This window comes from Loxodonta africana, chromosome 1, assembly GCF_030014295.1.
Source record: "Loxodonta africana isolate mLoxAfr1 chromosome 1, mLoxAfr1.hap2, whole genome shotgun sequence".
NCBI lineage: Eukaryota > Metazoa > Chordata > Mammalia > Proboscidea > Elephantidae > Loxodonta > Loxodonta africana.
This window is the reverse complement of record NC_087342.1, coordinates 193,081,177-193,102,435: the sequence shown is the minus strand read 5'-3', so window position 1 is coordinate 193,102,435 and position 21,259 is coordinate 193,081,177.

Here is a 21,259-nt window from a genome sequence, read left to right as displayed (position 1 = left end):
TAAGATCTTTTTTTTTTAATTGAGGTATAATTCACTTGCCATAAAATTCATTTCTTTAAACAGTCAAGTGGTTTTTAGTCATTCAGAGTTGTATAGCCATCACCACTAAGTCCAGAGCATTTTCATCACTCCAAAAAGAAGTCTCACACCCCTTAGCAGTCTTTGGTGGAGTTTACTCATGAAAAGTTTAGGGAGCTGGTACCTTCTTTCTAATTTCCAATTTGAATAAAGTTTCACCTATGGTTCTGAAAAATCAACTTTGATGTTTCCTTTTTTATTTTGTATTTTCATACTACTAAGATTCTTTTCTGTAGATAATAAAAATATTTCAAGTATGTAGTAAAATGTAACATAGTCTTTACAGAGTTCAGGACTGAACTGCATAGTATGTCCCTTAGTTTCTCAAATTTTAGTCTTATTGCATATGAGCCAAGCAGACAACTGAACCCAGACAGGTAATTATGTCGTCCTAAGTATTAAGCTATTAAGCTAGGAGTCATGTTTCTTGTTTAAAATATATAGAGATAGTTCACTAATAGTAACTAATAACACAGAAGATGAAGAAGAAAAAAATGAAACAATACTAATAAAATTTGTTAAGCACCCTACTATGTTAGGAATTATTCAATATGCTTCTTTTATTAACTCCTTTATCCTCAGAACAACTTATGTACGTAATTAGTAAGACACTATTAAACAAAACTTTATTCTAAACACTAGAAACCAGCCCTGCTTTATCTCCAGAAAAACAGTAAATTTACTAGAAGTAAAAAAAAAAAAAAAAAATTTTTTTTTTTCTTTATATCTAGAGACTTTAGGAGGCCAGGCTCATTAACTAGATCATTAACTAGAAGAAACCAAGGAGGTTCTGGAGGGCTGGGCAGCAGAAGCTATAGCAGTAGTCATGCCACAGGAAAAATCTGGACACCACACCACTACTGCTACTGCTGTTGTGATGAATATGACTTCCTGCTCTCCTGATTCTATCACTTTAATTGGTTAAGATTCAACAACCAAGAAAAGAGTGTTTGATTCATTGAACGTATATCAGGTATCCACTCTATGGCTGTCTGGGGCTGAGCAAGGGAGAAACAAGTCTGTTAGGCTTCTTTTGTAGGAAGTAATAATGTCTCAAAGATTTTTACAAAACGATGAATTGCCTAAATGAATTTGAATTACTAATCTAAAGGGAGGGGCTCAATGATGGCCAATCAAAAAGGAAGAAATATACATTTTTCATAATAAAATGTGAAGATAGTGTCTAAGTCTTGAGGGAGAGGTCTTGAGGGAGAGGTATTGATTAGATATGTGGAATTATGTAACCTGGAAATAAATTATGTTTTCTAAAGGAAGAGAGAGACATGAATTGGAGGGGTAGAAGTAGGAAGGTATTCTAAGTCAGGGGAATAAAAATGAGCACATGATCTTTCATTGAGGTGGTAACACATTAGAATATGGAGGAAGTGAGACTGCACTGGACACTTGAATGATCTAGAAGCCTCTGATTTCTGCTAGCTGCCATATAAGAATTACAACTATGCTGAAACCAGTTTGGTATGAGAACTCCAAGCTATATGGAGATGGCCCAGAGGATGAGGCAGCATGTGGGGAGGGTAGTGAGAGACAGACAGAGGGCAAGAGAGTGAGAGAGTGAGAGAGGAGCGAGAGAGCGAGAGAGCAAGAGAACACAGACAAGGAGCACCTAGATGCAAAACATGTGAGTGAAGAAGCCTTCTAGAAAGTGTCTTCTCCAGCTATTCCAGCCATTCCAGCTGATGTCAAAAAGATCAAAGAAGAATCCACAGACTTCACAAAAAGATTACCTACAGACTAGGAAAAAGTTTTTAGCTATGACATTTCCTATCAGCGCCTGATCTCTAAGACCTATATGATATTTGCAAAACTCAACTACAAAAAGACAAATAACCCAATTAAAAAATGGGCAAAAGATATGAACAAACACTTCATGAATGAAGACATTCAGGTGGCTAACAGATACTTGAGGAAGTGCTCATGATCATTAGCCATTAGAGAAATACAAATCAAAACTACAATGAGATTCCATCTCACTCCAACAAGGCTGGCATTAATCCAAAAAACACAAAATAATAAATGTTGGAGAGGCTGTGGAGAGACTGGAACACTTATACACTGCTGGTGGGAATGTAAAATGGTACAACCACTTTGGAAATCAATTTGGCACTTCCTTAAAAAGCTTGATGGCAGTGGGTTTAGTTTGGTTTGACCATAATATTATTAAACATTTATCACAATCAATTTTCACTCTTGCTCCATTTTAGTTTCATTTATTTACTCTAATAAGAACATTCCATATGAGGCAAATACTGACATTAGTCATCTTCCCTGAGACCGTATCCTTTATACTGCATAAATAAATGGTCCTCACAACACTTCTATATCTTGAACTTCACTGGCAATGTGATTGCATGGTTTAATTCTCATCCCTCTGATCATTCTGTTTCTTTCACTAACATCTGCCCAGTAACATTAGTATTTCTCAACTTCTACTCCTTGATTTTTCATCCTCTGACATCAAGTCCATTCCAACTAACACTTACAAGTAAGCCCTTTTTAAAAGCAAAATAAACAAAAATCTAATGAATGTTTTACTAGAATAAATTTATTTTATAAATGATAAAATGTGTGTATGAATTTATTTTATACATTTAAATTTACAAAGCTTATAAATACACAAGAACAATGAAGCTGATCTAAGGAAAATAAAAATTTGAAATTGGACTTAGAAGTAATGGTAACCATCTGCCTTAGTTATCTAGTGCTGCTGTAACAGAACTACCACAAATAGGTGGCTTTAACAAATAGAAATTTACTTCCTCACAGTTGAGGATGTAGACGTCCAAATTCAGGGCACTGGCTCTAGGGCAAGGCTTTTCTCTCTGTCAGATCTGGAGGAAGGTCCTCGTCTCTTCTGAACCTCTTCTCCTGGGGGATCTTCATGTGGCTTTGCGTCTCTCTTCCCCCATCTCTGCTTTGCTCACTTGTTTAATCTCTTTTATATCTCAAAAGAGATTGACTCAAGATACACCCTACACTAATTCTGCTTCATTGACATAACAAAGAACCCATTCCCAAATGGGATTATAATCACAGGCATGGAGGTTAGGATTTAAAATATATATTTTGGTGGAGAGGGGATACAATTCAACCAATAACACCATCTTTTATCAAGTCTCAGCATCCCACTTATTTGAATAATTTGTTTTGGCTAAATAACATTGAAACGAACCCATCCTTCACGACCTGGCCATGGACTAGGCTGGCAGAGCTTCATCTTGCCCACCAGTTAGTTGATAGCAGAATATATACCCTGTGGTGCCTTCTTCACTCTTGCAGTATTCGGGAAGTGGACAAGCCCAGTTCTGAATATTAAAAAAAGACTAGTGAAACCTATAAGCTTCCTAGTGAAGCCACATTTGTAAGAAGTTCAAATATATACATAGAGATGGAAGGTGAAGCTTTATTCCAACATCTGCATAAAGACGAATTAACCTAGAAGTTTAGATTCTCAGGTTCTCCAGTGTGTTAAAATATGGTATTGATTGTGTTATGCATTTGTTCCAGTTTCTAAAATAGTCAAAATATGTCTAGGAAATATATTTCTTTTAAAATATGTATTTGTGTGTGTGTGTAGCTCTTGGAGTTTCTCCATAGGCTTCTTTCTATAGAGCACAGTTGCAAAGCTATTGGTTTAGATTAAACAAAGGGAAATCTTTAAGGCACTGTGCTTTCAGCAAAACATTTGGGATACAAAGCCATTTCATTAGCATATTAAAGTTATATTCACCTCATGCTCTAGTCTGTGCTTATTTTAACTTTTAATTACTTGTTTCACCAAATTTTGAGTAAATGTGTTCTTTAATTTTTTAAAAGAATTTACCTTAAAAATTCGGTAATTTCTTTCTGTATTATCTGCTTTCTAGAACTTTTTGCCCTATTTTGGAAAAAAACCTTGATGGCCAGCTGTACCACTCACTAAGTTCTGCTCAATACCATGCAAGGACAATGAGATAGTCTTTCACTTTGCTTATATTATTAGCTATTATGTCAGTATTAAAGATATCGGAAGGCATTTTAGTCTCATAGATGAGGCAGACAGCTACTAAATAAATACCGTGGCACCTGTTGGTCTCAATCAAGACTTTGGGTATCATCAGCAAGGAAACATGTTGGGGCTTGAGTAGAGACTCAGTCATCTCTACTTCAAGGTTGGAATTGCCCTAACCCTGCAAATAGCTGTGTAATATGGACATCTCTGTTTTGGATACAAGAAGAAGATAACTGTTCTGATGCTATACTTTGTGAAATGTAACACCTTTGTCTGTTTCTGTTATTAAGTGCAGTTGTTCACACCCAACCATGTATTTATCATCTTGCATTGTTATCTCAAGATATTTATTCCCTAACGGGTCTCTAGTAGCTTTATGTAGTAGACTTTGTCCACCCTATTTAACTGTAAGCTCTTTGAAGACAATGAGCAATATCTCATACTTTTAGCTGCTATCCTGTATAGGGTAGTTTGGGGCACACATCAGGAATTCAATAGAGATTAACTACCTAATGTTTATTGAGCTCCTATCCCATGCCTGTGATTTTGCTAGGTTCCAAATGTGTAACAGTGAATATGGCACAGGTTCTGTCCTCTTAAAGAAATTGTAAAAGAAAAAAGGTGTACACACACATACACAAACCTGTACATATTTATACGTATATACTGCAACAATGATTCACTTTTTTTTTCCTATTTCTGGATAAAAATAACAAGCATTATAACTTAGTAGAATCTCAGACTTGTATTATTATTATTACTTTTATTGTAGACAATCCAGTGTTTTTTTGTAAATTTATCAACAAATATTTAGTACTAAAGTTTTTTTAAAAATATGGAGCTTTTATTTCTCAAGAAGGTTTTTATTTATATTAAACCAAAAAACCAAAGCAAACCCATTGCTATTGAGTTGATTCCAATTCATAGTGACCCTATAGGACAGAGCAGAACTGCCTCATAGGGTTTCCAAGGAGCAGCTGGTAGATTTGAACTGCTGACCATTTGGTTAGCAGCCAAGCTCTCCACCACTGTGCCACCAGGGTTCCAAGTTAGCAAAAGCACTTGTAAAAACTCTTCGTGTCATAATTCTTAACTATATTCTCAGTGTATTAAAGCCACTGTTGTTGATGTTGTTGTTAGGTGCAGGTGAGTCTGTTTTGACTCATAGTGACCCTATGTACAACAGAATGAAACACTACCTGATCCTGCACCATCCTTACAATCTTTGTTATGCTTGAGCCCATTGTTGCAGCTGCTGTGTCAGTCTCGTTCAGGGTCTTCCTCTTTTTCGCTGACCCTTTATTTTACTGTCATGATGTCCTTCTCCAGGGACTGATCCCACCTGATAACATTTCCAAAGTATATGAGATGTAGTCTCACCATCCTTGATTCTAAGGAGCATTCTGGTTGTAATTCTTCCAAGACAGATTTGTTCATTCCTCTGGCAGTCCTTAGTTTATTCAATATTCTTTGCCAACACCGTAATTGAAAGGCATCAATTCTTCGGTCTTCCTTATTCATTGTCCAGCTTTCACATGCACATGAGGCAATTGAAAACACCATGGCTTGAGTCAGTTTCACCTTAGTCCTTAAAGTGACATCTTTGCTTTTTAACATTTTGAAGAGGTCCTTTGCAATACTGTATGAGACCACTATTATAAGAACTCAAGGAATAGTTTAAATAGAGAAGAAAATATTCTTTGATGGTTATGAGAAGGGGGAGGGAGGGAGAGAATTAGATAGTAGACAAGAACTAATTTAGGTGAAGAGAAGGACAGCACACAATACAGGAGAGGTCAGCACACAATACAGGAGAGGTCAGCACAACTGGACTAAACCAAAAACAAAGAAGTTTCCTGAATAAACTGAACGCTTCGAAGGCCACAGTAGCAGGGGCTGGGATTTGGAGACCATTGTTTCAGGGGACGTCTAGGTCAATTGGCATAATAAAATCTACTAAGAAAACATTCTGCATCCCATTTTGGAGAGTGGTGCCTGGGGTCTTAAACCCTAGCAAGTGGCCATCTAAGATGCATCAATTGGTCTCAACCCACATGGAGCAAAGGAGAATGAAGAACACCAAAGATACCAGGTAAGTATGACCCCAAGAGTAAGAATGGGCCACATAAATCAGAGACTACATCAGCCCGAGACCAGAAGAACTAGATGGTGCCCAGCTATAACTACTGACTGCCATGACAGGGAACACCACAGAGAATCCCTGAAGAAGCAGGAGAGCAGTGGGATGCAGACCTCAAATTCTTGTAAAAAAGACCAGACTTAATGGTCTGACTGAGACTAGAAGGACCCCGGAGGTCATGGTCCCCAGACTTTCTGTTAGCCCAAGACAGGAGCCATTCCCAAAGCCAACTCTTCAGACAGGGATTAGACTGGACTATGGGATAGAAAATGATACTGGTGAGGAGTGAGCTTCTTGCATCAAGTAGGCTCATAAGACTATGTGGGCAGCTCCTGTCTGGAGGGGAGATGTGAAGGCTGAGGAGGACAGAAGCTAGCTGAATGGACATGGGGAATACAGGGTGGAGAGGAGTGTGCTGTCTCATTAGGGGGAGAGCAACTAGAAGTATATAAACCAAAAACCCAAACCCACTGCTGTTGGGTCAATTCTGACTCATAGCGACCCTATAGGACAGAGTGGAGCTGTCCCATAGAGTTTCCAAGGAGCGCCTGGCAGATTCGAACTGCCGTGCTGACCTTTTGGTTAGCAGCCGTAGCACTTACCACTACGCCACCAGGATTTCCGAGAAGTATATAGCAAGATGTATATAAGGTTTCGAATGAGAGACTGACTTGATTTGTAAACTTTCACTTAAAAAGCACAATAAAATTAAAAAAAAAAAAAGAAGTCTTTTGCTGCAGATTTGCCCAATGCAATGTGTTTTTTGATTGCTTGACTGCTGTTTCCCTGGGCGTTGATTGTGGATCCAAATATCTTGTGATTTTTGCTTTCAAAATTTGTTACTCAAGTAGAACTTAAAAAATATGGTTACTTTCACAGCCTTTTTAAAACTTCTATATTTTAAGGAAAATTGCCATCTTAATCAGAGACCCACAAAACTTGGAGCCATAGTCTCAGAAAAGAAAATTTTACATTTCTAGAATGTTTTAATTTTGGCTCCTTCCTTCCTCACATCTTTTATTTTCTTACTTTTATTCTGAATAAAAAAAACAAAAACAAAAAAAATCTGAATAGGAAGTAGCAAAGATGAGTTTTTCCTTGAAGACCATAAGACACAAATGGTCCTCATCACTTTTGTCTTTTTTTTTCTGCTACCTTATTATGGTGGTAACACTAATCTAAATACTACTACTGATGGTTGCTATAAGGGGTTACAGATTTTAGAATTCTGTGTGGTAGTTCACAAGGCTCCATTTAAACACTTAATGCACAATACACACAGTTCACAGAAAAGCTTGGTGTCTGCTACTTTTGAGTGTCTAAGAGGGAATGTCCTTTCTGCTATCTGTTGTTTTGGTCTTCGTTTCTAGGGAATTGATCCTGGTCCCACTACAACAAGGCATGATGGGAAAAATCTCTTCCTTAGTATCAAAATCTACCGCATTCCTTACCCTTAAGAAACCTTAAGTACCTGTACATAAATTGAATAGGGCTCTGGGAATGGGTAGGTGAGACACTCCCCCTCCAACTCAAGGGGCATGCTTAAGTAGCAGTTGGTACTCTTGGAACTGCCTTCTGTTTGTCTTGCTTTTATTCATTGGGTTGTTCAAACTGAGGTGATTCTCTTCCTTTGGAGGTAAAGGCAGGGAAGATAATGGAGATGAAATGTCTCGCATCTGGGGAGGAATTTTTAGAGAAAGAAAATTCTGAAGAGAATTTTATGAAACTTTGCCCTGTAAATATCATTCTGTATTATCTACGCATTATTCAATAAAATTGTCCTTTCATGCTAAATGCATTTTGAATGAGATATGTTTCTGGGGTGGACATAAGTGCTGGCACTGACCCACGTTGAAGTGAGTATGGAGGGTGCTTGATGGGAGGCCATCTCCTCGGCTACAGAGCTACAGGCCCCAGTGGGCCATGATCACTTTCCTCGGTCTCCATACAAGGACTCCTGTCCTACCAGCAAATTTATTACTTTTAAGATTTTAGCAACTTTGGGGGAAAAATCATTCTGAAAACTAAATTCTCTAAGCCTCATTTTCCTCATGTATGAGAATTGTAAAAACAGCTGTCTCATAGGACTATTGTTTGCATTGAAGGAGATGATGCAAATAACCTCCCTCACAGTGCCTTACACTGTGTTTAATGGTCTGTTAGATATTCTGATTATTATCATTTTATTAAAGGTGAATCTTGCCTCAATAGAAAGGTAAATTATGCAGATCTTTATTACTTAAGTGTAGTTTAATTTAACAACTGGCCCAAGCTAGTCCAGGGACACTGGTTATTATGTAACCACATAAGGGATCAGAATGTTCCTGAGGAAAGAAAAAGCATGGGCTAAAGTGTCATATATATTCATATGCAACATTTAAAATTACAGAGAATAAAAGAGGAAAATTAGTACTAAAGTCTACATTTGTAGACAAATAGAAAGGAGTTTACATCTTTGAAGAATAAATCATTTGAAATTAGTCTAATCCAAGCCACTGAAAAACTGTCAAATTGATAGTTAAATTGAAAAAAGATCTTTACATCAAGATTCTAAAAAATCTTCTTAATTTGTCCAACTTAATATTCAAATTTATGATTTTTGAGTACTTATTCTGGTCTAGGAACAGCTAAAGCCATTCATTTTTTTTTAATTTCGTTTAATTTTCACAACCTTTCTGTGTTAATAAGTGTTATTAGCTCCGCTCTGGAGATTAGGGAACTAACCAAGAGGAAACAAATATTCTTTTATCATTATATATTTCAATCTGTTCCTTTATACTAGCGCCCATGTAAACAGAATTTTGAACCTGCATACATCTTTCTCACTTTACAATAAAACAAAATAAAATGAAAACACTGCTTCAGCTCTGTATCTTTCTTTAGCTATGACCAGGTTTCATACCTTTTTCATTGCAAGAAGATTTTAAAGATGGATTTTGCAGAGACCACAAGATAGGCTAGGTGTTGCCTTCTGAAGGAAATACTAGGCCACAGGCAAAATTTCAAATCAGGTAACCAAAAGTGCATTACTTGATTCCTGAACCTTCACATATTAAGAATATAAAAATGTCCAGGGTAAGAAACAAGGAGAACATTTTTTTGAGACAGATGTTTGAGGTGAGCTGTTGGAGCACTGAGTCCACTTTTCCCCTCTCTCCCTACTCATGGGAGTGAGAAGTGCAACTTCCTAACTTTAAGTTTTATGAAAGGGCGTACAACAGAGCCACTTAGAGAAATATATATCTTACTGTTGTTGTTATATTCTCTAAATGGCTCTGTTGAATGCCCCCTCATAAGACTTAGAGTTAGGAAGTTGCACCCCTCACTCCCGCGAATGGGGGAGAGGGAAAAAGGTGATTTCGCAGTGCTCTGACAGCTCACCTCAAACATCTGTCTCAAAAGACAGCAACAACATATTGTGCCATCAAGTCAGTTCCAACTCATAGTGACCCTATGTACAACAGAACTAAACACTGTCCGGTCCTGCACCATCCTCACAATCATTGCCATGTTTGAGCCCATTGTTGCAGCCATTGTGTCAGCCCATCTTATGGAGGATCTTCCTCTTTTTTGCTGACACTCTGCTTTATCTAGCGTGATGCTCTTGTCCAGAAACTGGTCACTCTTGATGACATGTTCGAAGCATGTGAGATGAAGTCTCACCATCCTTGCTTCTAAGCAGCATTCTGGCTGTACTTCTTCCAAAGCAGATTTGTTCATTCTTTTGGCAGTCTGTGGTCTATTCAATATTCTTCGCCAGCACCATAATTCCAAGGCATCAATTTTTCGTTGGTCTTCCTTATAAAATTGTCCAGCTTTCACATACATGTGAGGTGATGGAAAATATCTTGGCTTGGGTCAGGCACACCTTAGTCCTCAAGGTGACTGTGATAGGTAAGGTTGTGTGTCAGCTTGGCTGGGCCACGATTCTCAGTGGTTTGACAGTTAGGATATAATTTGGCAGTCGCATGATGATGTGATCGCTTTTGTGATGAAATTTGATATAAAGTGATCACCTCCATGATGGGATCAGCTGTGAGTAGCCAATAAGTTGAAAGGGAGTTTCCTTGGGGGTGTGGTCTTCATCCAATACAAGTGGACTCTCTGGCAAGGCTCCTGGGCTTTTGCTTGCTCTTGATCCTGAAGCTGGCTCTTGTTTGTCTGGCCTTCAGTTCTTGGGACTTGAGCTAGCAGCTTACCTACTGTCTTGCCTGCCGATATTGGGATTCATTGATTTTCCAGCCTGTGAGCAATAGCCCTGCTGTCTGACCTGCCAGTCTTGAGTTCACCAGCCCCAGTGGCTACATGAATCAGGAAAAGTGTCCATCCTGATCCACAGGCTTGGGATGTTCCAGCCTCTACAATTTCATGAGCCATTTTCTTGATATAAATCTCTCTATATAGATATTTATATGCTTTACTAGTTTTTCTTCTCTAGAGACCCCAGCCTAAGACAGTGATATTTTTGCTTTTAAACACTTTAAAGAGGTCTTTTACAGCAGATTTGCCCAGTACAATACTTCAGTTGATTTATTGACTGCTGCTTCCATGGATGTTGATTGTGGATGCAAGTAAAATGAAATCCTTGACAACTTCAATATTTTCTCCATTTACTAGAGAAGTACACCTACTCCTCACTTATTGACACGGTTAGGTTCCCAAGACCAGGTTGTTATGTGAAAATCAGCTTTATATGAAAATGGAGGATGACCACATCTGATCACAAAATGGAGGATAACTACATCATTATGTACCTGCCAAGTTACATCATTATATAACTGCGAAACCACTGAGAATTATGGCCCAGTCAAGTTGACACACAACCTTAGCCATCACAGGGAAAGAAGAAAAGGAGATACCAGGTATATTTCTGAGCATGCTACAGATTCATAAGAAAACATAATGGGTGGCTTGTTCCCAGGGCCCATCTTCCAGGTAGGCCTTGTGGAGCCATCACACCTTGGAATATCCCCTCAATGGAAGCAATGGAAAGTCATTTATCTGATGACTTTTCCCCATCTCGTGTCTCTCTTTGGTCAAAGTTCAATTCATAAGGCTTTTTCTTTCCTACCTTTTATTTTTCCCTCCAGACAGCCATAGGAAAGCCAGGCCCTACACCCTACAGAGCCTGGCTTCCTTTGACTCTGGAAGTGTCAGGAGAGCCAGAGTCTCCACAGGACCAATTTGTTTTTAGTTGTCATTGAGTTAGCTTTGATTCATAGCACCTTTATGTATAACAGAACAAAATGTCTGGTCCTGTGCCATCTTCATGGTCACTGGTATGTTTGAGTCCACTGTGGCTATAGTGTCCCTCCATCTTATTGAGTGTTTCCCTCATTTTGCTGACCCTTTGTGTTATGGATTAAACCCTGTCTCCCCAAAATATGTATAGTAAATCCTAAACCCTGTTCATGTGGTTTTATTTGTTATGCTAATGAGATAGTATTAGTGTAGGGTGTGTCTTAAGTCTATCTCTTTTGAGATGTCAAAGAGCAGATTAAGCAAGCAAGCAAGCACAAGGAAAGATCTGAGAAGATAGATGCCACATCACATGAAGATTATCAAGGAACCTAGGAACAAAAGTTGAAAAGAGACAAAGACCTTCCCTCAGAGCTGACACAGAGAGAAAGTCTTTCCCTAGAGCTGGTGCCCTGAATTTGGGACTTCTAGACTTGTAAACAGTGAGAAAATAAATTTCTTTTTGTTTAAGCCACTCTCTTGTGGTATTTCTGTTATAGCAGCATTAGAAAACTAAGACACTCTACCAACCATATTGTCCTTTTCTATCAGCTGGTGATATGACCAAATTAAGTAAGCCAAAGCCTCGCCATCTTTGCTTCTGAGGAGCATTCCGGTTGTGTTTTTTCTAAGACTGATTTGTGCACTCTTCTCACAGTCTGAGGTATATTCAATATGCTTTGCTAACATCACAATTCAAATGCGTCAATTCTTTTGTCTTCCTGTTTTCATTGCCCAGCTTTCACATGCATATGAGGTGATTGAAAAAACTAGGCCTTGGGTCAGGTGTACCTTAGTTATCATAGTGACACCTTTGCTTTTTAGAACTTGAAGCAAAGTTCTAAAAGCTCTTTAAGTTTTTAAAACTTAAAAAGATCTTTTGCAGCAGATTTTCCCAATGCAATATGTCATTTGATTTCTTGGCTGCTGTTTTTATGTATGTTGATTGTTGACTCAAGTAGACTGACGTCCTTGACAACTTCAGTTTCTTCTTCACTTATCATGATGTTGTTTATTGATCCAGTTGAGAGGGTTTTTTGCTTTCTTCACACACAAAAAAATTGAAATTCCTGCAGGAAAATGTAGGTACAGTAACAGAAGAATTTCTGGAGGGTAGAAGATACTAAATAATGAAACATTTTTTCAGGTAGCCCTGGCAATTCCTAGACAACACCTTTCAGAAGTTGCTTAAATGTGATTCTTCTTGAATGCTGAAGAATTTATCAGTTGGCCTTCAAAGGTCCACTCCACCCTAATGAGCCCATGAATGCCATCAAATAATGAAGAGTTTACTCTCGTGCAAATGCAAGCATGATAAATTTTTCTTAAGCTATTTTTTTCTTAAACTATTTTTATTGTAAGCATAGCTTGCACCAGGGGAGACTAATGTTCACAGATGGATAGCATGAACCCATATAATTATACTACATATCTGCAAATAATTAATTTGCTTTGTGCATGTAATTTGTGTGTCATTCCCCAAACATGCTCTTTCAAAAATATAACTCAAAAAAGCATCAAGCTTTTTAGTCTACATACTGACATAGTTTAAGTTACAACAAACATTAAAGTAGGCAGTTTCCTGTCTTCTGTTGGGCCTAAGAGTAGATACTAGGTGACTGAGGAGTGACTGTAAAGGCAGAAGGGACCTTTGAGTTCCAGACAGAGAACTGCTATATCATGAGCAAATAGCATAACAGAAGTTGTCAGCCAGGCAGATGGAGTCTGAACTGAGTTTTACTCCAGCTCTTTTCTTGCAGTGAACTGGAGACATGTGCTTTCTAATTCCTTTCTTTCCCTCTGATGATTATGACTCAGGAGGGGGACTGACCATCTTTCCACTTTCACACATTCTTATCTGACTCCCTATCCCTCTTTCCTTGATCTATTATAGTGTTTGACCCACAGCAGTGACCTAGTCCAAATCTGCATGGGGCTGCATGTTACCTGCTTCTGACATTCTTGGACCAAAATGATGCAATGCTCCGTATACACACAAACCCTTTGTTGTCGAGTCGGTTCCAACTCATAATAACTCTATAGGACAGAGTAGAACTGCCCCATAGGGTTTCTAAGGAGTGGCTGGTAGATTTGAACTGCCAACCTTTGGGATAGCAGCCAAGCTCTTAACCATTGTGCAACCAGGGACTTTGTAACATTGCAGGGAAATGTATATAGCAACTGCCTACTGACTACAGAGAGTTGTAAGAATGAGCTCAGTGGTTCTTCACTGGGGCAGTATCACCCCTGGGGTGGGAGGGAGTGGGGTGGTGGTTGTGGTTATTTGTGTGTAGTCACTTTGGCACCATTTAGTGGGTGGTGGTCAGAGATGCAAACATCCTGCAATAATTGGGACAGTCCTGCACTACAAAGATTTGTTTCACCCCAAATGCCAGTAGTGCCTTTGTTGAGAAACAGGTTTAGGTATAGAATTGTCCATTGTTTGCCTGAACAGCCAGGCAGTAGCCTAAAGTCACCTTGACTCTCTGCTCAAGGAAATTTAATGCAAAAGAAAGCTCAGTTCTGTATTATTTGCTTGAGGCACCAGACCTTTATCATAAAAGTTGACAACTGATTTCATCCAGCAACTTGTGATTCTAACAAGAGATCCAGATCTAGAGTCTCTTTAGGACATTGAACATTTCTACAATTCCACTTAAAAGGTGTACCTAAGAAGCAATAAGTGTTTAATGAAAAGCCCTTGTGTCATAGATTCAGACAGCCTTGTTTTTGAATACCTATTCAGCATTTATTAGCTGTGTGACCTTGGCCAAGGTACTTACTCCTGAGGCTCCATTTCCCCACCTGTAGAAGTATTACAGTACAGCATAGGTTGCTGTGAAAATTTGTTTAATGCTAAAGAACTACCATGAGGCCTGCATATGCAGGTAATAATAACAAACTATACTGATAAGATGATAGAAAATAATAATAAACTCTAATTAACATTAGTAATATTATAAATATTCTGAATAAGGAAAAACAACTCTATTATCTTGAATCCATTTGATATTCCATTCAGTGTGACCCTGAATGTAAAACATTCTCATATAAAACCAATACTTCAGTCGTGATATGGTGGTAACGAAAATAACACTCTTCGGTAATAGATGTTGGAAAAGTGTGATAAAAAGGAAATAATTTTGGTTTCTTGTACTGTTTCTTCTAATTTCATGGCTTCTCCCCATCCCAAGTTTGATTATCTTCAACTTTTAAAGCTGAAGACCTCTTCTAGGGCTAAAGATTTGATTATTCAATATTATAATAGTATCCGCTAAAACCCCCTACTGTGAGTTTTGTTGTGAGCCTTCATTTAAAAGAACTATTGTGTAATTAGCAGCATTTTGCTACAATTCAATTTTGGAGGGTGAGAACATTGAAACCATGGCTTCTTGCTCTATTCATCCATTATGTACATCTGTGTACAAGAAAGAGCTATACTATGTCTAATTACAAATATCCTTAGGAAAAAAAATAATGAAGAGCTTCACAAGATGACTTTTTGAATTCATATAAGACAAATAATGATTTCTTCCTATCAATTCCAGATGCATGCAAAGATTTACCAGGCTTTGCAGTAGTTGCTTTTTGCTCATGTCTCTAGTGAATCTCCAAGAAGCTCTATTGTTCTCTTAAAACAGCACTCTGTTGCCCAATCCCCCAAGCACAGATGAAATTTTTGGGTTCAGTAGTTGTTGTTGTTGGAGAGTGTCTAAGCTCCATTCAAGGGTAATATATTTTTATGTTCTCTAATGGAGACTTTTTTGTTTTAATGGAGACTTTTAAACCCTGGTGGTGTAGTGGTGAAGCGCTATGGCTGCTAACCAAAGGGTAAACAGTTTGAATCTACCAGGTGAGCCTTGGAAACTCTATGGGGGTAGTTCTACTCTGTCCTATAGGGTCATTATGAGTTGGAATTGACTCTATGGTAATGGGTAATGGAGACTTTTAGCAGATGCAGATTTAGTAATCACCTACAGTGATTAGCTGGGAATGCCTTTTCTAAATCCTCTTTCCTTAAATAAACAGAGAGAATGCCCGAGAAAGGGCAATTTTTCAATTTACATATCCAAGAGCCTTTTCTCACTGGGTTCCTGGACTTGGAGTTTGGTCCCTTCCACCTATTGTCTCATTTATATGGCTGTTCTTGAGTTGTAGAAATAGAGTATATACTGTTTTCTCCATAAATGTGAAGTGTAGGAGTTCTTTTTTTCTTTTCTGATTTATCTGTGGGTCTTAATAGCCAGATAATAAAGGGGTCTTCAAGCATTTTTGATTTGATCCGCAGAACATGGATGATTTTATGACTGTGAGAAGACCTGGTGGCACAGTGGTTAAGAACTTGGCTGCTAATCAAAATGCTGGCAGTTGGAATCCACCAGCTGCTTCTTGGAAATCCTATGGGGCAGTTCTACTCTGTCCTATAGGGTTGCTATGAGTTGACATTGACTTGATGGCAACAGGCTTGTTTGTTTCAATGGGTTTATGGCTATGAAAATATACAGTAACAATAATATCCCAATTTGTTTAATTAACCATTTATATAGCAATGAAAACCTGAAAAATTGGGAAAAGACTGGGGGATATTATCTAATTAATTGACTTTTCCAAAGAGATTAAATAGTATAGGAAAATATACCATTTAGTTTTATATAATTAGCATTTTGTAATAATTATTCGTAATATTAATACTTTATTATTATAAAATGTTATTTCATAATAATATAGTATGATGATATATATTTAACATAGAAGTAATTGTGTGGAATTAATAATTTTATTAATATTTTGTATAAAGGGAAAATGTTATCAGTCAATGAATTTAGGTGATCAGGAAATAAAACTTTATTGTCTACCTCAACATGATCCTTCTGGAGGCGGAAACATGTATTAAAACAACACTTCCAATCCTGCCCCCAGGCTTGTATTTGCATCCTGAAATGTTTGGACAGGTAGAACCAAGGCGTGCAGCATGAGGGGTTAGCAATCTGGCCCTTATTTTTGTCTTTTCTTGTGAGCCTGAACGTATTATCCCATTTGGTACTAAGTACTTGGGGACATCTCTGAACTATCGTTCTCTTTGCAGGAACCCTTCAGATCCTAGCAAAACCAGGATTTAAGAATAATTCGTTAACATGCTAGAACTCTAGTTCACAGAACCAGTTCACTATAAATGATTTTGTGATTACAATGACATAGTTACCACTTTCGACATTAAAGATGACAAAAGAAATTAAAGGTTAGATAGAAAAAAAGCCAGAAAATATTGGTGGTCATTGTTGTACTAAACCTTTTTCTACCCAGAGGCTAGTGTAGTCTGGAAAATATGAGCTACACTCATCTTTCCAAAAATTCGTCAGCTAATAAAAATGGTATACATACAATTGGTAAGAAGAAGTTTTCATCAAACCTCCAGATTTCAACCCTATCCTTTAATTTACCCTGATATATGCAATTCTGTTATGATTCTTGTGTTTTCAATTCCTATTGATGGTTCCTGAGAAACTCATAAAGATATAAAGTGCTTCAAAAGAGGAGAGCATTGAGAACATAAGCAGGGGAATTATCACTTGATAGGTGACAAGCATGTTGAGAAACGACAGTTTGCCTTTCTTCATTCCCTCTCTGGTTATCTTTCCTGTCACAAGAGGAAGAAATGAAATGCCAGAAAGAATCAGGTTATCATCATATACACCAGTGAATGTCATTGATTAAGTATTAGTTTAATATCCCTCCCTTCATAGAAAAATGTGGTGTCTGACCCCCCATCCACGGTGCATGCGTTTTGAGCTGTGTTCAGTTTCCCATGCATGCTACATTCAAGAGGTTTCTTGGCCATTGTGGGGCAGGCTTCTCTAAAGAGGAAGTTTTCGATCTTTATTGCTATTGTTGCAGAAGCTTTTGTTTAAAAGCTCAAGATGCAAAACAGATGCAAAAGAGCTCTTCTGTTCCAAACAGGAGAATGGAGGCTGGGAGGAGCTCATAGCACTGCTCTTTAGCTTCTTTGGGGCCTCTGAAAATCCTGCTCTATAGCAGTTTTAGTTTCTTTATCAAAATAAAATTCAGTAGCAACAAATGCTTGTACTGGAAGGAGAATCTCTAAGTGGAGAGGCACAGCTGATCAAGTTGCTCTGTCACTGCTTCTTCAGTTTCACACTCATCTAAGGAACACTCACTTTAGACACTATCCATCCTTGTGACATGCTTCTATTAGATCATTGGCTCTGGGTTTTTTTATCATAGAGATGATAGAGTTGTAATTTCCTAATGCTAAATGTCAAGGTCTTACACCCTAAACAGTAAGTGTGAGGATAGAGACTACTTCTTTGTTTATGGTTGTCTCCCCAGGGCATAATGCTGTACCTAGGCACCTGCTGGGCAGTCAATAAATATTTGTGTGTGGAGTGAATGAGAAGATGAATGAACAAGTAAGAGGAGAAAGCACAGAGAGTACAAGAGATATAAAAAGAGTGCAATAGAGAAGTGTACAGTGCTCTAATGCGTAGCCATCTCCTGTCTGTCAGTGGAGGCTTGTGTGTTGCTATGATGTTGAACAGGTTTCATTGGAGCTTCCAGACAAAGATGGACTAGGAAGAAAGGCATGGTGATTTAATTCCAAAAATCTGCTAATGAAAATCCTGTAGATCACCATGGTCCAATCTGAAACCTATTCTAGAAATGGCACAGGACTGGGCAGCATTTTGTTCCATTAGGCATGGGATGCATAAGTTGGGCTGACTTGACAATAGCTAAAAATAACAGCATAGTGTTCTAAATCTGTGCTAGCAGTCTTACCATTCATGGGCATGTCTTATATCATTTCTGCATTTTGATTGAGCCGCATTATGAACTCAAGGGACCTTCACAACTTTCCTGGGCCTTTATGACTTATTTCCTGGACCTTTTCCACTTAGTGCCATCTTAAAACTACCCTCCTGGGAACTCCCCATGATGCACCCTGGCATGCCCATGGTTAAGGCAAAGGAAGCCTGATAACTTTCCTTAGCTAACGGGGCCATCCTTCAGTTTCTAGGTATTTCTGTTTGTTTGTTTTGTTGAAGAATTATCAAAAATGATCTCATCTATCAGGTTAGCCCCTCCCCCTATATACAGTGGATTAGCTTTGCTCTTGCAGTTCTTAATATGTAACTGTATCTACATACAATTCATATAACAAGAATGGCACATACACAGTATAAAAGGAAGTGGTGTCCTGATGTTCATAGAGGGCATTCAAAATGCGGGAAGGGTAGTAGGTAGGTATAGTAGGCTAAGTAATTGTCCCCCAAGGATATCATATCCTAATCCCTGAAATCTGCAAGTGTTACTTTATAAGGATGGTTGTGATTGCCTTTAGGCCCACCCTGATCATACAGGATAATCTCCCCATCTCAAGACCCTTAGTTTAGTCACATATGCAAAGACTTTTATTCCTTGGAGCCCTGGTGGCAGCTGTAAAACTTGACAGAAGAAAGAATAAGGGTGAATCTGAGAGCAAACAATGCTACTGGACATTGGGGTTATTAAGTGAGCATATGAAGTGAACTTCTCGGTGGCTTTGGTCATTAAATGCTACTGTGGTGATGGGGAAAACAAGCCATGGAACCTAACTATTAAATAAAATGATATTTGTAAATTAATGCTGGGGTCTGCATTACCTTGCTGTGCAAGGCCTCCAGCTTTCATATATACAATGAGTCTGGATCAAGGAAGATCTCCTGATTGCCCTCACAGAAATAAATACCTGGTGAATACTTGTGAGGACCAAAACCCAGTGCAGGGAGGCACTTTTTAATTGAAGGTAGCAAGTAAAAGGCTCCAAAGTTGACACCCTTGGTCCGATAGCAGCTGTTGGTGAACCATGAAGCTTCAGGCTTTAAAGACCTCAAATGGACTCAAGCCAGGCTTTCCTCTCTCTGAGGTAGGTTTCTATTGCCTGATGAGTGTGCCCAGTTTGTGGCAGAAGCAGATAATCCCTCTCCACCAAATGCACCCTTGTGGTTGCCCATAGGCCTCTGAAACCTCCCTCTCTTGAGCTACCCAGCAGAGTGTTCATGCAACCATCTACTTTCTCATGGGTTTTTTATGACCTTCTTTTCAAGAGGCCAGGTTGAAGTAAAGCACCCAACCTTAGCCTAAAAGCAGAATAGAGATATTGAGCTTTCTTTAGATCTGTGCTCTAGCCAGACCTTCCATAAAAATTATGATTGCGAAAGCTCCTCTGAATGTTCTGGGTAGTGGGAAGTGCAGAATGGCTATCTTGACATTTTAAAACCATCTGTGCATGAGCTTTACATTCTTGTTATGTAATGTAAAAAGGAGACTGTTCAGACACAGACACAGTTTCTAACTACTCCATCGTTCTGGAATTCTGAAAAAAATGTGTGTATATTTTGAGACTGAAAGCCGTCATTCTAACAGACTTGCTGAAAGACTTTATGCTAGTTTATAATTTCTATAGGGCTCCTATGTATTTGTGGTAAAGTAGAACCCTCCAACTTGCTATGTTACTTGCTAATTTTCTCACTCATTTTGTCATAAGCTTTTTATACTCCTACATCCCAGAAAAATGTTATCCCAGAAAAGTGTTGTCATCACTGTAGTGCTGATGAATGGGGCTTAGTCTTACCACAATCTTGTAGGATGTTTGATTTCCTCAAGCTTTTGAAGTTCTTAAAATTACAGCTTCAAGCAAAGTTTTAACATTTCTCTAAAGAAACAGCAAAGACCTGAAACTCATGTTTGCTTGATTCTGTTCTGTATTAAAGACCTTTAAAGTTCAGCATACCCAGAACTCCAGAATTCTTCATCTAGAAAATTAATGGTAATTGGATCCTCGTACATAAGGAAACACTGACAAAATAGAAGTACATACCAAATATTTCTGTTTATGATCCTAAAAGCCATTGAAACATAGATGTGCCTTTAAATTAGCAGTGAAAAAAATATGCATTTGATTAAAAAACATAGTCTTCCATTTGCAAGTAATTTTGTTACATGTTGCTTCGAAGAGATTGTTAAAGCTATATTTCTTGAAAATAGTGTCAGACAGAGACAGCATGTTGTTGCTTTCGTTAGGTGCCTTCAAGTCAGTTCTGACTCACAGGGATCGTATGTACAACAGAACAAAACATCGCCCAGTCCTGTGCCATCTTCACAATAGTAGTTCTGGTTGAGCCCATTGTTGCAGCCACTGTGCCAGTCCATCTCATTGACGATCTCTCTCTTTTTCTATGACCTCCTACTTTACCAAGCATGATGCCCCTCTCCAGGGACTGGTCCCTCCTGATAACATGCCCAAAGTATGTGAGAAGAAGTCTCGCCATCCTCACTTCTAATGAGCATTCTGACTGTACTTCTTCCAAGACAGCTTTGCTTGTTCTTTTACCAGTCCATAGCATAGTCAACATTCTTCACCACACCATAACTCAAGTGTGTCAATTCTTCTTCCGTCTTCCTTATTAATTGCTCAGCTTTCCCATGCATATGAGGAGGTTGAAAACATCATGGCTTGGGGGAGGCACATCTTAGACCTCATCTTGCATTTTAACACTTTAAAGAAGTCTTTTGCAGCAGATTTGCCCAATGCAATGCGTCTTCAATCTCCTGACTCCTGCTTTCACGGGCATTGATTATGGAACCAGGTGAAAGGAAATCTTTGACAACTTCAATCTTTTCTCCATTTATCATGATGTTGCTTATGGTCCAGTTGTGAGGATTTTTGTTTTCTTTATGTTGAAGTGTAATCCATACTGAAGGCTGTGGTCTTTGATTTTCATCAGTAAGTGCTTCAA